General features: G+C 41.3%; 1 protein-coding gene across 3 annotated transcripts in view; it reads left to right on the forward strand.

The window, feature by feature from the left end:
- The first annotated feature begins 2,400 nt into the window (after positions 1–2,400).
- LOC108699999 (filamin-A) overlaps positions 2,401–14,819 on the forward strand; it is a 70,147-nt gene continuing 57,728 nt past the window's right edge. For all 3 annotated transcript variants that reach the window (XM_041575000.1, XM_041575001.1, XM_041575002.1), the window contains exon 1: positions 2,401–2,540. The gene's annotated coding sequence lies outside the window, so the exon portion shown is untranslated. The remainder of the gene's footprint in view (positions 2,541–14,819) is intronic.

Below are 14,819 nucleotides of genomic sequence, written 5' to 3' on the forward strand. Positions count from 1 at the left end.
ATAGATAGATAGATAGATAGATAGATAGATAGATAGATGATAGGGAGAGAGAGACAGAGAGACAGATAGAGACAGATAGAGTGAGAGAGAAATGATACATGTTTAGATAGATAGATAGATAGATAGATAGATAGATGTTATAGATATAGATAGCTACTGTAGATATATAGATGTACAGTTCTTCTTTGCTTGTGTGCGCGCTTTTTCACCCCCATTTTTTCCAGTGTCCCGCCGGCTGAGTGCGACCATGGATAAGACCAGATCCGGTTCATAGAGTGGAAGATGACTTTGGCTGCTTTGGGTGCTGGTTGAGAAGAAGTGTGTCAGGGAGGGGTTTTTCTGGCCCGCACATCACTGTGAATGACAATGGACATAGAAACATCAGATTCAGTCTTTATTACTCCCTACCATTGGTCAGTTATCATTCCCAGAAAAGTAACCTGGATATTTGCATTTTAAATCCTATGACCCCTGAATGCAGGGAAAATAATGTTTGAGCTGTATCTGTCCTATGCCTGGGCCTTTATGGCAGAGGTGGGCCAGGCTGGCCTGGCGCCCTAAGCAACACAGCAGGCCAGCTCCCACTTTCCCTGCTGCACACATACACTCATGCAAATGTGCGGTGACAATGAAATGTCCCGACTTTCTCTTTGATTTCCTGCACTGAACAGCCAGAAAAAAATATAAAGCTTCTAAAACTTAATTGGTTTTGGCAGAGAGCCCAAGCAAAGAAACAACTTATGTTAAGCAGGTCTCTTGGGGAAACTGTGACTTGCAGTTTAAAGGGCAATTCAGCTTCATTAGCAAAACTGTAATAACACGTAAGAACCAGAAAACGTGTTCAAACTTTCATAACCTTCCAAATTTTTTAAAATAACCATGGTAATTAGGGGGTGTGGCCACAAAAACAGCTGTGGTCAAAAAATTTAGCTGCCCTCTGAGCGGCAAATCTTTTTGTCCCTCTTTCTATTTGTTGGGAGGTATGCACAAGTACTTAATGGAGGCGGAAGCAGGGAATTGTAAGGTGTCGGGCAGGGTGGTTGCATGGTGACATTCGATCTGTACCCATCTGTGGCCCAATAAGCTTGTGTGGAAGTTGGCCAGATCTGTGGGTAAACCCATGAGTCCCACAGGTTTTGGGGCTGCCCGCACATCACTAATGGTGGGCCCTTGCTCATACCACTGGTTGTGTCCATAGCTGCAACCAACCTGCAGTATATGAATTGGGCTCCATTATTAATGAGTCCACAGATTCAGGAAGAAAACTGTGCATGCTGCTGTTGTGCTGGAATTCAAGAAGGAAATAAACATGGCAGATAGCCAATGGCGTCAGAAGTTGCCTGGCATCACATCATAATAATCTCAGGACCCCACCCCAAGCCTTGAGACCTTTTTGATTAATTAATTTTATCAGTTTGCACCCCCCTCCCCTTAAGTAGTAGGATCTGCTTCCTCTACAGTCCTGCCCCTGAGGATAGCGACTTCGGTTATCTGGTCTTTACACAGCCCCCCGATAGGGGTTTCTCTGATAGCGAATAGAAACATTTATGTACATCACCCTGGCAGTATGTCCCGAGCAGCCTCTGTTTAAGGAGCCACGGCATCTGAGTTATAACTGTACATAACTTTAACCAAATGGAAGCGCTATGCTTTTACAGGGGGCCGAGGAGGAAACATTGATTAAGGTCTATCCCAGGAGTGTCCATACTTTGCTAATGCAAGGTCTACTTTTAGTGATGACATCCCATAAAAGCATTATTAGCATTCTGTTCCATGGAAATATTACTTAAATATTGATTTATGTGAAAATGTATATTGTTATATTTAACAAACAACTTTTTCTTATGTAACCTTAACCTAATAAATATCTGAATGAAAATCATGAAACAGGAGGATGATTTAGACAAGCTGTTTGTTGACAGTGTCTTGATCATCAGCTAACGATCTACTGGTAGATCCCGGTCTACCTTTTGGACATCCCTGGACTATGCCATTTTATGGAGCACAGCAACAGTCATTGCGAAGTGATTGCCCTAAGATGTCCTGCAGCAGCTGTCCTGTTTTCTGCAGTGGGGGGGGGAGATCTCCAAAAATGAATGAAATCAACTTAAATCAGTGCTAATAATGCAGTATTTACTGATAAGGGTTCTGCCTGGAGGGGTAAGATACTAAGTTCTCAAGGGAGGTGGCCCTGGCTCTGCGGGGTGGAAGGGGTTAAATTCCTTAGGAGCAGGCATCCCGTTTTTTCCCCCTCTCTGCCTTGAGGCTGTGCAGAAATTCAGGCTTCTGAGAAAATGAAGGCTGACCTCATCCCAAAGCTTAAGGGGGGGGCGGAGTTCCCAACAAAACTCATCCTCCACCACCGCCCCCCTTTCTCTTTGCTATTTTACCAATTAAGGCTTTCTCAATCTGAGAGGCAGAGAGGAAAGACAGATCAAGGGGGTGTCATTCTATTGACAGCACCACTTGCGAGGCATTCCCCTCTGTGCAGAGTAGGACACAGGCACAGCTGATCTCTTCTGTAGCTTGGGACTCACAAGGTAAGGGGGACCCAGGGAGCTGCCCTGCTCTTCTCTGTCTGTCTGTGGCTTACCTGTGCAGTGTAGGTTTCCTGAACACTGTAGTCTCTGCTTTAATGCTGAAACATGCCCAAAAGATAGACCGGAATCTACCAGTAGATCGTTGGCTGGTGATCAGTGCTGAGTGGGCTGCCTGCACATTGCTTTCTACTTGTGTGTCTGACATTGAGGAGGATGCCTGAACATTGTGGTGCCTTTGTATATTACTTGTGTGTCTGACATTGAGGAGGATGCCTGAACATTGTGGTGCTTTTTAAAGATGCATCCACTGTAGTGATATGACTCCATTTGTAAGTGTGCGTGTGTATGCTGGCTACACCTCACTGCTGTCTTGGCTGGGTTGGTTTATACCCTAGATCCTAGATCCAAGTACCTCCTGCAGCTCATTGCTGTGACAGTTCTTTGAGGTACCTGCACAATGTTGCACCTTTAGTGGGTGACAGTTCTGTGACTGCTGCACGTTGCTGGATCCTCACAGATGGGACAGACAGTGTTGGACAGTTCCTGCACCTAATAGTTGTAACAGTTGTGCTTTGTGTTTGTTGGACTGTCTCTAAAGTTTATAACTGAGCTGCCGGAGCGCTTGTTCCTTGTGCTTTGCTGGGAGCTTGTATATGAACAAGGGGTGTGGAGGCTGTCGGATACGGCTGCATTCAGAAGATTGTTTCATTGAGCCGTGGAAATGTTCCCAGTGCCTGCATACACTGGATCTATATGTACTGCTTGGCAACGAGGCTGCAGGGCACAACAAACAAACTAGGAAAAAATCCCTACAATTTGCTGTTACTTCTCAAAACAAAAAGCTCAGCCGGTGACTTTGTGTGCCTTCTGGGGCAGCAGCAGGCAGTTAGTCTACATATGACTGCCTGGTTCTGACTTCTGAAACAATGCATAAGAAGCCAGCTGATCAATAACTGACTTCTAGTTCTATGGCACTGTTTCAAGAGTCAGAACCAAAGAACAGAAAGGAATAAACAAATTCCACTTTTGTTTTTTCTTATTCCCAGTAAATGACTGTGTAACCGGGGAATAATTGCCCATTTTATTCTCTGTAAGGTGAGTGCACATCTTCCTGGTCTATTACTAAGGCTTGCCTAATCTTTACCCATAGCTTTCCCATTGTGAGGGAACCCTGTGCATAATCATGTGCCTCCTGTTGCAACATATATACCTATTACTTACTGAGGGGTTTCATGACCATATACATATTTTAAATCAATCAGTGAACTCTTAGTATTTAATTAACTTATGGCTGGAGTTGTGTGACATCACTAAGCATGGAATATATATGATGACATCACCAAGTACCATTTACATAGGACATAATGCACCCCATGTTGTTAAATATCAGGATAGTTAAATGTACCCCGTGTTATTAATATCCTTATATTTGACAACATAGATATAGTCTTTTGTATAATACAAAAGCTTCAAACTGACATCGTCGACACCAATGATGACATCACTAAGCACTGTCTATAAGGGTATAATTCATGGCTGTTATGCATAGAATTCCTCTGCTGCTCCCAGTGACATAAAGATGCTCAAGACCTCAGTTTAGCCTCTTATCTATGAGGAAATAGGGTTTACATGTCACCAATTGGATCAGCTGTAGTATGTAGTATACAGAACAATTCAGTGCTACAGCATTATAGCTTAGCAGCATGTTCTGGTATATGCCACTAGGTACTCTGCATTACTTGTCTACTTACTCTACTTACTAGTTAGTATGGGTATGGGTATATATAATTTACATGAAAGTATGGAGGGGTGTGTGTAGGATGCTGGGTTTTCATTTGGAGGGGTTGAACTTGATGGACTTTGTCTTTTTTCAACCTGATTTAACTATGTAACTATTTAACTACCACTTAGTGTCCAATAAAATATTCGTATCAGTGGACGTTCCGAGCTTTACTGCTTATATGTACATGGGAGCTGCCATATTGTTTGCCTTTGCTGTGCAATTTATGGCCCTCAGACTGGGCTGGTATTAATAAAAATATTATCTATTTTGTATATATTGGCTGTTTAGCCTACCCTATAAATGACACCGGCAACCCGAGCGATCCAAAAACATGCTCTGGTTATGAGAGTCTATGGAAGATTGCTCATCCGAGCCAAGCAATATGGCTGCAGATAAAGAATGCACTGGATTTACAGTAAGCTGTGCCCACTTACATTACTGTGTATTTTAAATACAGGGACAATAAATAAGGTGTATGGTTTCAACTGGTGGCACATAAAGGGTTAATAGTTACTAAATCATACTCAGAACTACCCAGTTCCAAAATCCTTTAGCCCTTTCAGTATGTATATTGTTGCGCTGAGAATTTATGGAGCAGATTAGCTTATCTTGCAGGAAACACTTGTTTTTTTAAGGGCCACATTTACACTCTGTAAACTTGTGTTCAGATCTGGAGCATAGGAACTGCCATATTACAGCACCGGAGGCGCAGCATATGAATTCAAGCCAGGGGCCATAAAAACACCCCAATATAAAATGGCTCTAATGCCTCACAGCTCTCCCTTACACAGGCTTCTTTTCATCCTCATGTTAGTATTTATTCTCTGTAGCGTGTGTTACAATCACTGGCATCATCTGCCCTTTAAAACCCATTTCTAGTTATAATTATAATGTTTTTTGTTTAGGTTTTTGTTTGAGAGTGTTGTAGGTTCAATAAACCTTTGCAGAGCTTATTTTACTTCATTGCTGTAACCCAAGCATCGTAATCCCCCCCCCCCCCCAGGAGAAGCAGCTTTATATCATATATAAGTAATAGAAATAATGAACCTATAACTTACTCAGGGATGTAACTACAGAGGAAGAAGACCCTGTGGCTGGGGGGCCCAACAGCTATAGGGGCCCCAATGCATATACAGTTTCAATTATTGGTAAAACAGGTCAACCTCTAGATATTTTGGGGACCTGAAAAAGAATTTGCTGTGGGGCCCAGTAATATCTAGTTACACCACCGTTTATACTGGTTAAATCCAGGGAACTGTGAACCCTTGCCTGTATTAAGTGTTTATTGCATATGTAGAGTTCACTGTGGGCATATATTATTGTATAAAAGGACTACAGAGGACCCCATGGGGGGGTCCCAACTGATGCTCAGTTTCAGTATATGTGCAGTATTATTATCCTCCTCAAGGTTTGTTGGAAACTTTTTGCTGGATGGCCTGTAACTTTTTGCTGGAAGGACCAGATGTCAGAACTGATGTGTACAGGTATGGGACCTGTTATCCAGAATGCTTAGGACCTGAGGTATTCCTGAGAAGATGTCTTTCTGTAATTTGGATCTCCATGCCTTAAGTCTACAGAGGAAGCAGATCTTGCTGTAGGGGGGCCAGGAGGTACAGGGGGCCCTATGAGGCCCTAAATATATTTGTAAAACAGGTCAACCGTTGGATATGTTGGGGGCCCTAAAATTAATTTGCTGTGGGGCCCGGTATCATCTAGTTTCACCACTGATGTAAGCATTAATTAAACCCAAAGATTATTTTGCTTCCAATGAGATATTAATTATAACTTACTTGGGATCAAGTACAAGGTACTGTTTTAATTTTACAGAGAATAAGGAAATCATGTTTAAACATTTTCATTATTTGATTAAAACGTAGTCTATGGGAAATGGTCATCCTGTACTTCAGAGCTTTCTCAATAATGGATTTCCGGATAACGGATCCCATACCTGTATAGATTTCAGTAGCACAGCACCATCTCTAGTGGTAACTAGATGCTACTCTTCACTGCAATTAATAAGGCGACTAGATGAGAGTCATCCCTGTCATCAACCTCATTATTACAATTAATTGATCTCAGATGTGCAGCCTTAAACTTCTCCTGCCAGGAGAATATGAGAACAATGCTTGTACCCTTCCCCCCTTGTAAAATATAAGGACATTAGTAGTCACCAATAAATTCCATAACCATATATAGGCATGAGGTTGCAGTGCTTTTATACTGGTTGTGGAACTAGTTTAGGAAGTTTGGATACTTTGTTACACACTCATTTCAGTATTGTGTAACACCAGTGATATCACATTCTAACTGATGACCTCACCGAGTGTTTTTAAGGATGAGTTATTGATAATAATTGGTGTATTATAAGAATCATTGAAGTCACTTGGGCCCCTATGTCTCGGGCCCTGCATAGGTAGTTACGACACTGGGCGTCTGTGTACTTAAAATACTCAGTGTTGGACTGGGACATCAGGGGCCCACCCAAAAACCTTAGACCAGAGGTCCACCAAAAACACTTTAGACCAGGGGCCCACTCTCAATACTATTATTCTTCTTCTCCTCACTCAACCTCTATTCTCCTAGTCTCTTTTCTTTACATACTATAATCTATTATTCCATCTATTTAGCCTCTTTGGGGGTCCTAAAATTAATTTGCTGTGGGGCCCAGAACATCTAGTTACATCACTGTTACTAAACACAGCTTCATAGCTTGCATATATTTATTGCAAGAGGAGTGAGACCCTGCTTGTGGGATAATTAGGGTGGGATAATCCTTTCCTAGTGATGTTCTACAAGCAGAAACAATGTTGTGAAATTGTTCCACAAAGGAAAAAAAAACCCACTAGTGCGTCCAAACTTTAAATAGCATTCATCCCTGGCTGCCACGAGAACATTTCAACAGTCATGTTCTCTCCAGAGTTGCCTCCCCTAAATTCCATGTTCTGCTGCACCCAGACCTGACCCCTTCTGCTCCCTGTCAGAGTGATGAGGTCAGCGCTTTTCCTGCTGGAAATGTTGTGGTGCTCTAATTATATTCCGCATTCAGTCGCGGGCAGCGTCAGGCCAGCAGCGTGGAATATTTCGGCTTCCAAGTATCAGTGTGGGCTAAAAGTGAATTTCAAACACAGAAGTCCTGTCTGAAATGAAATGTTTTTGTCCTTGTTTGGCAGTGGCTTTTATAGAGGTTGGAAAGTTTCAATACTTTACTCCCCTGTTGTAAAGTTAAAGGGGTTGTTCACCTTTAAATTAACTTTTACCATGATATAGAGAGTGATATTTTGAGACACTTTGCAATTGGTTTTAATTTTTTTCTAATTTGTGGTTTTTAAGTTATTTAGCTTTTTATTCAGCAGCTCTCCAGTTTGCAGTTTCATCCATCTGGTTGTTAGGGTCCAAATTATGCATTGATTTAAAGGGGAACTATCACAAAAATTAAAATTTAATATAAGCTTCAGCATACACCCAACTCCTGAATGAAGAGAAACAGATGCAGAGAGAGGAATAGTGAAGATAAACTTGATTATTTCAGAAACTATGCAAAATATTTAATTCATTGTATTCAGAAGTTCCTTATGTCAGTATAATGAAGCTTATATTAAATTTTAATTTAGTTCCCCATAAGAGACTGGTCTATAAACGTTTCAGGCTCCAAAGCTTGATAAAGGGCTCAGTGGAGGCCGAAACGTTGCCCTTAATTTGTATGCATATGGGCTAATTAAACCACGGATTCATTTTTCACCTTTATCAGAGTACTACTGGTTTTATTTCACATAGAATGCAAGACCTGAAGGGCAGGCAAAGGTTATCCAGTTTGAGCATCTGACACCCTTTTCGGGTGTGTAATTAAGGGTTTGAGCACTCCATAACTGATAACTATAAATAGGAGAGGGCCCGAATAGAAAGTAGCAATAACAATACATTACAACATACATTTGTAGACTTACGGCAGGGGCACACGGGCAGATTAGGGCCTGCTGACTAATTGCCTCTTCTTCGAGGAGACAATCTCCCCGAAATGCCTTCCCTTTGCCTTCCGCTTGCTAAAATGAAAAATCGCCTGCAGCAATGCACTCGACGCATTTCGATTTCCGAAGTTGCCCGAAGTTTCCTCGTGAGGCAACTTCGGAAATCGAAGCGCCGTGAGTGCCATTGTGCTGGAGTTTTCTCATTATAGCAGGTGAAAGTCAGGGGGAAGGCAGTTCCAGGAGATTGTCACCCCGAAGAAGAGGCGAATTGTCGCCAGGAGACTAAATCTCCCCGAATCTGCCCATGTGCCCCTGCCCTTACTAAAGTCAGCAAATAATTAAAAACGAACTATTAATAATAAATAATGAAGACCAATTGAAAAGTTGCTTAGAATGAACCATTTTATAACATACAAAAAATTAAGCTGAGACACCTCTTTAAGGAAGATGATAGATGAGCCATGACCATATATATATATATATATATATATATATATATATATATATATATATATAGATATATATAGATATATAGATATATATAGATATATATATATATATATAATATGGAATACTGTACCCCTATTGTAAAATATAAGGAGCTTGATTGCTTTTATATACAAGTCATGGAACTCCAAGGTGATGTCTAATAACCTTATATTTTTTAACATGGGGTATGTTATTTTTTTATAATACACAAAAGCCATGAATAGCCTGTAAATTATATCCTTATAAATGGCTCTTAGTGTCATCAGTTAAAAACGGAGCTTAGTGATGTAATTTGTCTCCCATGAATCACTAAAATGTGTGTATTATAATAAATAAAGTACCCCTTGTTGGAAAATATGAGGAGTTATAATATTCTTATATTGTACAATAGGGGGTACTTTATTCATTATACAATACACATGGTACATTGCATCATGTAACACTAAGCACCAATTATAACTTATGACATCACGAAGCACTGATTATTAGGATAGCATTTACAAGATATTCAGGCTCATATATATTATCTATGTTTATATAGCATTGGTATAGGTTCTTACCAGTCCATGTTGGGTTTGGGCAAAGACTGCTTTTCAATTGTTACACTATCAATAACTCAGACTGCCAGGACTAAGAAGCAACTTTTTGGGGCATTTTGCATTGCTTAAAAATTTTTTATTTGCTTCATAAATGATGTCAATAATCTGGAATCAACAATCATTAGGATTTGCTATCTCACTTGGTCTATCAAGTCCAGAAGGTGTTTTGTTGGCTCATTCTTGCTGTCACTATGTCCAACATGTTCTTGTTTCAGGAAGCCCACTAGCATGGCACATGATGGTTTCCAATGTTCCAACAACATTATATTCGAATTTATATATATATTATTTGGGAGAATAGCAGTAGCTTGTGACAGAAGAATAAATTGGCCCAGATATAAGAACACTAACTGCCCCAAGGCTTTGGCTCAAAAGAAGCCTAGCAAGGACAGGCTGCCGGCACTGTTCCCTCTAAGCTGTGCGCACACAAATTTTGAGGAGAGCACACACAATAAATTCTGGTGCACACAAAGAATTCTGCATGAAAACACATTATTTTGATATGTACAAATTTTTTAAAAGTGCATACACAAGTCTAAGAAGTACACACAAAAGAGATTTTTTCCTCACATGGCCAAGAAGAAATTAGAAGGAACATTAGCTACCGGTACATAGCATGGACAGAGTCAGACTGGGCTGGGGGGGACACCGGGAAAAAACCTGGTGGGCCCCAGCTCTTTTGGGCCTCGTCGGCCCAGTCCCGCGCCCTGCACTCCTTCCCTAAACCTGTTCATGCTGATGCGCTAGCAGTGTCGACTGGAGGGTCCGATGCCCCCTGGGGCTTCTGACACAGGGCCCCCCTCCAGGCCCCACATCCCCAGGCGCAACTAGGGTTGCCACCTTTTCTGGAAAAAATTGCCGGCCTTCCTAAATTCTTGCTGTTTTTTTCCTATTAATAACATTGGCATAAAGCATAATTTTTACCAGCAAAATACCGGCCAGGTGGCAACCCTAGGCGCAACCCCCCTCCAGTCCCCCCTGCCCCAGGTGCTACCCCACCCCTCATCCGGGCCCCCATGTGTACCTCTAGTTGCGGCTGTGATTGGGACCAGAGGAGGAGATTGGGAGACAGCACGGGCCAGTGCAGACCCACCCTGTGGGTCGCCTGCCGGCCCAATCCGACCCTGCGTGCTAGAAAGAGGTACGTGTGTGCGCAGGGGAGTGCAGAGAGGACTTCATGCTTGGGGGACCCAGGGGATAGTGAGGGGGCCCCTGAGGCTGCAGGCCCGGTGGGCCCTGGGCCCCCCAGTTAGGGTTGCCCCCAGGGCTGGATTTACATAACGGGCGCCCCTAGGCCCACTGCCGTTCGTCACCCGTGCCCCCCTTTATTCATGCAAATCTTCATAATCGGGACCTGAGCAATGTGCATTGGGCATGGGAAATTTACAAAATTATTGTATCTTCTGCGCATCCCCAGTGTTTTTGAACCAATGTGGGTGTGGTTGGGCAGCATGCCGCCCCCCTAAAATCCTGCTGCCTTAGGCCCGGGCCTAGGTGGCCTTTCCACAAATCCGGGCCTGTTGCCACCTGGCCGGTAAAAAGGATGGTTGATCCCATGTTATTAATAGGGGAAAAAATTATTTTTTCCAGAAAAGGTGGCAACCCTACCCCCAGTCCGACGCTGGGCATGGAACATGGGTAGCCATTTTTCCCAATGGAGAAAACCAGAGAAAGAAGCCAGTGCAGAGTCACTGGATCTTTCTAGATGTTTGCCCGTGGAGGTAGCACATTTGCTAGTGAAAAGGCATACCATTGTATTCTGTACAATGCTACTGAGTCACTATACCCCTGTGTGCCCAGTGTCTTGCTTACATAGACTTGAACAAACAAGCGCTCATGAAATAATTCCATGACTCATAGGCCTCTCCAACTGTGCTACAGCCAAATTTAACCAGACACTTAAAGGGATAGGATCTTTCCATAAGATCTCGTCCTTCTAATCTTCAATTGTGAGTAGTTTTCTGTTTCAAGGCAGAGCTATGCTGCACCCATTAATTATGTTCTTACAGTACTTGCTTGCTTTTATCTTATCTCTATAAGGGATATAAAGGGATTATATCACGTTTGCCAATAGGCTTAATAGTATAACTCTTGGTTTATATAATTCCGACAGTGCTTTAACATGGATTAAACATCATTTACTTCAAGCCCTGCTCCAGTGGAGCTTACAGTCTAATGGCCCTATTACATATGTCATTATTATTATTATAATCATTATCACTTTTGGCCTGTGGGAGAAAACCAAAATACCCGGGGGAAACCACACAAGTCCTTCTTGAATCAATGAGAGCATTATTAAGGTTGTTTACCTTTAAATTAACTTTTAGTAAGCTGTAGAGAATGATATTCCGAGACAATTTGCATTTGGTCTTCATTTTTTATTCTTTGTGTTTTTTGACTTGTTATTTAGCTTTTTATTCAGCAGCTCTCCGGTTAACAATCTCAGCAATCTGGTTGCTAGGGTCTAAATTCCCCTAGCAACCATGCATTGGTTTGAATATTGAGACTGGAATATGAATAGGAGAGGCCTGAATAGAAAGAGGAGTAATACAAAGTAGCAATAACAATAAATGTGTAGCCTTACAGAGCATTTGTTTTTAAGATGAGGTCGGTGACCAACATTTGAAAGCTGGAAGGTGTCAGAAGAAGTAGGAAAATAACTCAAAAACTATAAAAAAAAATCTGGAGACCATTTGAAAAGTTGCTGAGAATTAGCCATTCTACAGCATACTAACAGTTAACTTAAAGGGATACTGTCATGGGAAAAAATTTTTTTCCAAAATGAATCAGTTAATTCTGCACTGAAATCCATTTCTCAAAAGAGCAAACAGATTTTTTTATATTCAATTTTGAAATTTGACATGGGGCTAGATATTTTGTCAATTTCCCAGCTGCCCCAAGTCATGTGACTTGTGCTCTGATAAACATCAATCACTTTTTACTGCTGTACTGCAAGTTGGAGTGATATCACCCCCTCCCTTCCCCCCCCCATTAGCCAAACAAAAGAACAATGGGAAGATAACCAGATAGCAGCTCCCTAACACAAGATAACAGCTGCCTGGTAGATCTAAGAACAACATTCAATAGTAAAAACCCATGTCCCACTGAGACACATTCAGTTACATTGAGAAGGAAAAACAGCAGCCTGCCAGAAAGCATTTCTCTCCTAAAGTGCAGGCACAAGTCACATGACCAGGGGCAGCTGGGAAATTGACAAAATGTCTAGCCCCATGTCAGATTTCAAAATTGAATATAAAAAATCTGTTTGCTCTTTTGAGAAATGGATTTCAGTGCAGAATTCTGCTGGAGCAGCACTATTAAGTGATTCATTTTGAAACTTTTTTTTTTCCCATGACAGTATCCCTTTAAAGGTGAAACCACACTTTTATCGACCTTTCAGCATCAGGCCCATCTGAAACTTTGAGTTCCTATATCACTGCCTACATGTATACACACTGCCCATTTGAGGACCAATTGATGTTTATCGCTCACTTTGTCTTTAAAAAGTGGTAATCATCTCAAAACATTCTGATCTGCTGCTGCTGGGCATGTTTTTATTGTACTGTATATGTCCAGGGCCAGTGGCGTAACTAGAGTGTGCCAGCCCAGCGTACTCTGATCCCCATCCTCCAGCCCACTTCCCACCCCACCCACATACCGCCCACTCCTGCCCAACTTGCGTCCCCCTTTCTCGCCGCAGGTAAAAGAGCGACTGGGAGAAGGTTTTTTTAATTAGCTATAGAGGAAGCAGAGCCCAAAGTCTGGGCCCCCCTGTTTCCCGGGCCCCCAGAAACCTTTTCTGGAAAAAAAAACCGGCCTTCCTATATATTTATCTTTTTTCCCTATTAATAACATTGGGATCAACCATCATTTTTACCGGCCAGGCCGGTAAAATACCGGCCAGGTGGCAACCCTACCTGAGACTATGGAGTCTTTACACCACTGTCCAGGGCTCAAAATACTGCAATGATGGAAAATCATGCATCATTTTTCCCGTTTATTAAACATTATTTTGGACACAAATCTAAAAGAGAAAGAGAGGCCATTGTGTAATTTGCTAGAGCCCCTCATTCTAGTTAAAGCACCGGCAAGTAATAGAAGAGGTTGATAAGAGACAAAGCAATGAGAATAAATCCTGAGCATTAATAATTCCTGACTTCTGTACTGTTTATATTCATTCCAGTAACCGTGTATATTCATATTGACTAGTTTTATAGACTTTCCAGTTTCATTGACATGTTCCTGAATTGACAGATCAGTCAAATGAATGTAATTTATTATATTTGAAAGCAAAAGTCCCCTGTGCATTGGGATGCTGAGATTGTGGGTGTCTGACCTTTAGCAAAGAGATTTGCAGTGATTTCCTTTCTGTTGAGAAATTTCCATTGACATTAAGAAGAGGCATTAAAGGAAGCAGAGCCGTTTCTCTAACTATGGCCTGCTACCTTCACTCTGCAGGGTGCATCTTAGTTGAACATCTACCTATAACTGTTAAAGAATTGCACCTCTTTTGCAGTAACTGGGCTTTTGCACATGTATTGGGACCATCGGCTAACCAGGGTTTTAATATCTGTACTACAGGTATGGGATCCGTTATCTGGAAACCTGTTATCCAGAAAGTTCAGAACTATGGAAAGGCCATCTCCCATAGACTTAATTTTATTCAAATTTTTACAAATGATTTCCTTTTTCTCTGTAACAATAAAACAGTACCTAGTACTTCATCCCAACTAAGATTTAGTTAAACATGCTAAGAGCTAAAATGCATGTAGAATTGGCTACTTCTAATCAACTTTTCAATTGGTCTTCATTATTTATTCATTTTTTATAGATTTTTAATCATTTGCTTTCTTCCCCAGACTCTTTCCAGCTTTCTAATGGGGGTCACTGACTCTACTTAGAAGCAAATGCGCTGTAAGGCTACAAATGTATTGTTATTGCTGCTTTTTATTACTTAACTTTATTTTTTTTATTCACACCCTCTCCTATTCATATTCCAGTCTCTCAGCCAAATCATTGCATGGCAGCTAGGATAGTTTGGACCTTAGCAACCAGATTGTTGTCTTCATGGGTGTATGCTGAACTTATATTCAATTTACATTATGTTATCCTTTAAATCAATGCATAATTTGGACCCTAGCAATCAGATTGCTGAAATTGCAAACTGGAGAGCTGCTTAATAAATAGCCAAATAACTCAAAAACAACAAATAAAAGATGAAAACCAACTGCAAACTGTCTCAGAATATCACTCTATACATCCTACAAAAAATGAACGTAAAGGTGAAGTGAAAGGTGGACTGAAAAAACTAGAGCTTGCAAGGTCCAAACATGGAATAGCTTCAATTTCCCTGTTTATTTCAAGAAATACAAAATATATTTTTTGTGATTGAAACAGTAGGCGAAAGTACATGTTCAGTACAAGCCCTATTCACTGCACTAAA

This window comes from Xenopus laevis, chromosome 8S, assembly GCF_017654675.1.
Source record: "Xenopus laevis strain J_2021 chromosome 8S, Xenopus_laevis_v10.1, whole genome shotgun sequence".
NCBI lineage: Eukaryota > Metazoa > Chordata > Amphibia > Anura > Pipidae > Xenopus > Xenopus laevis.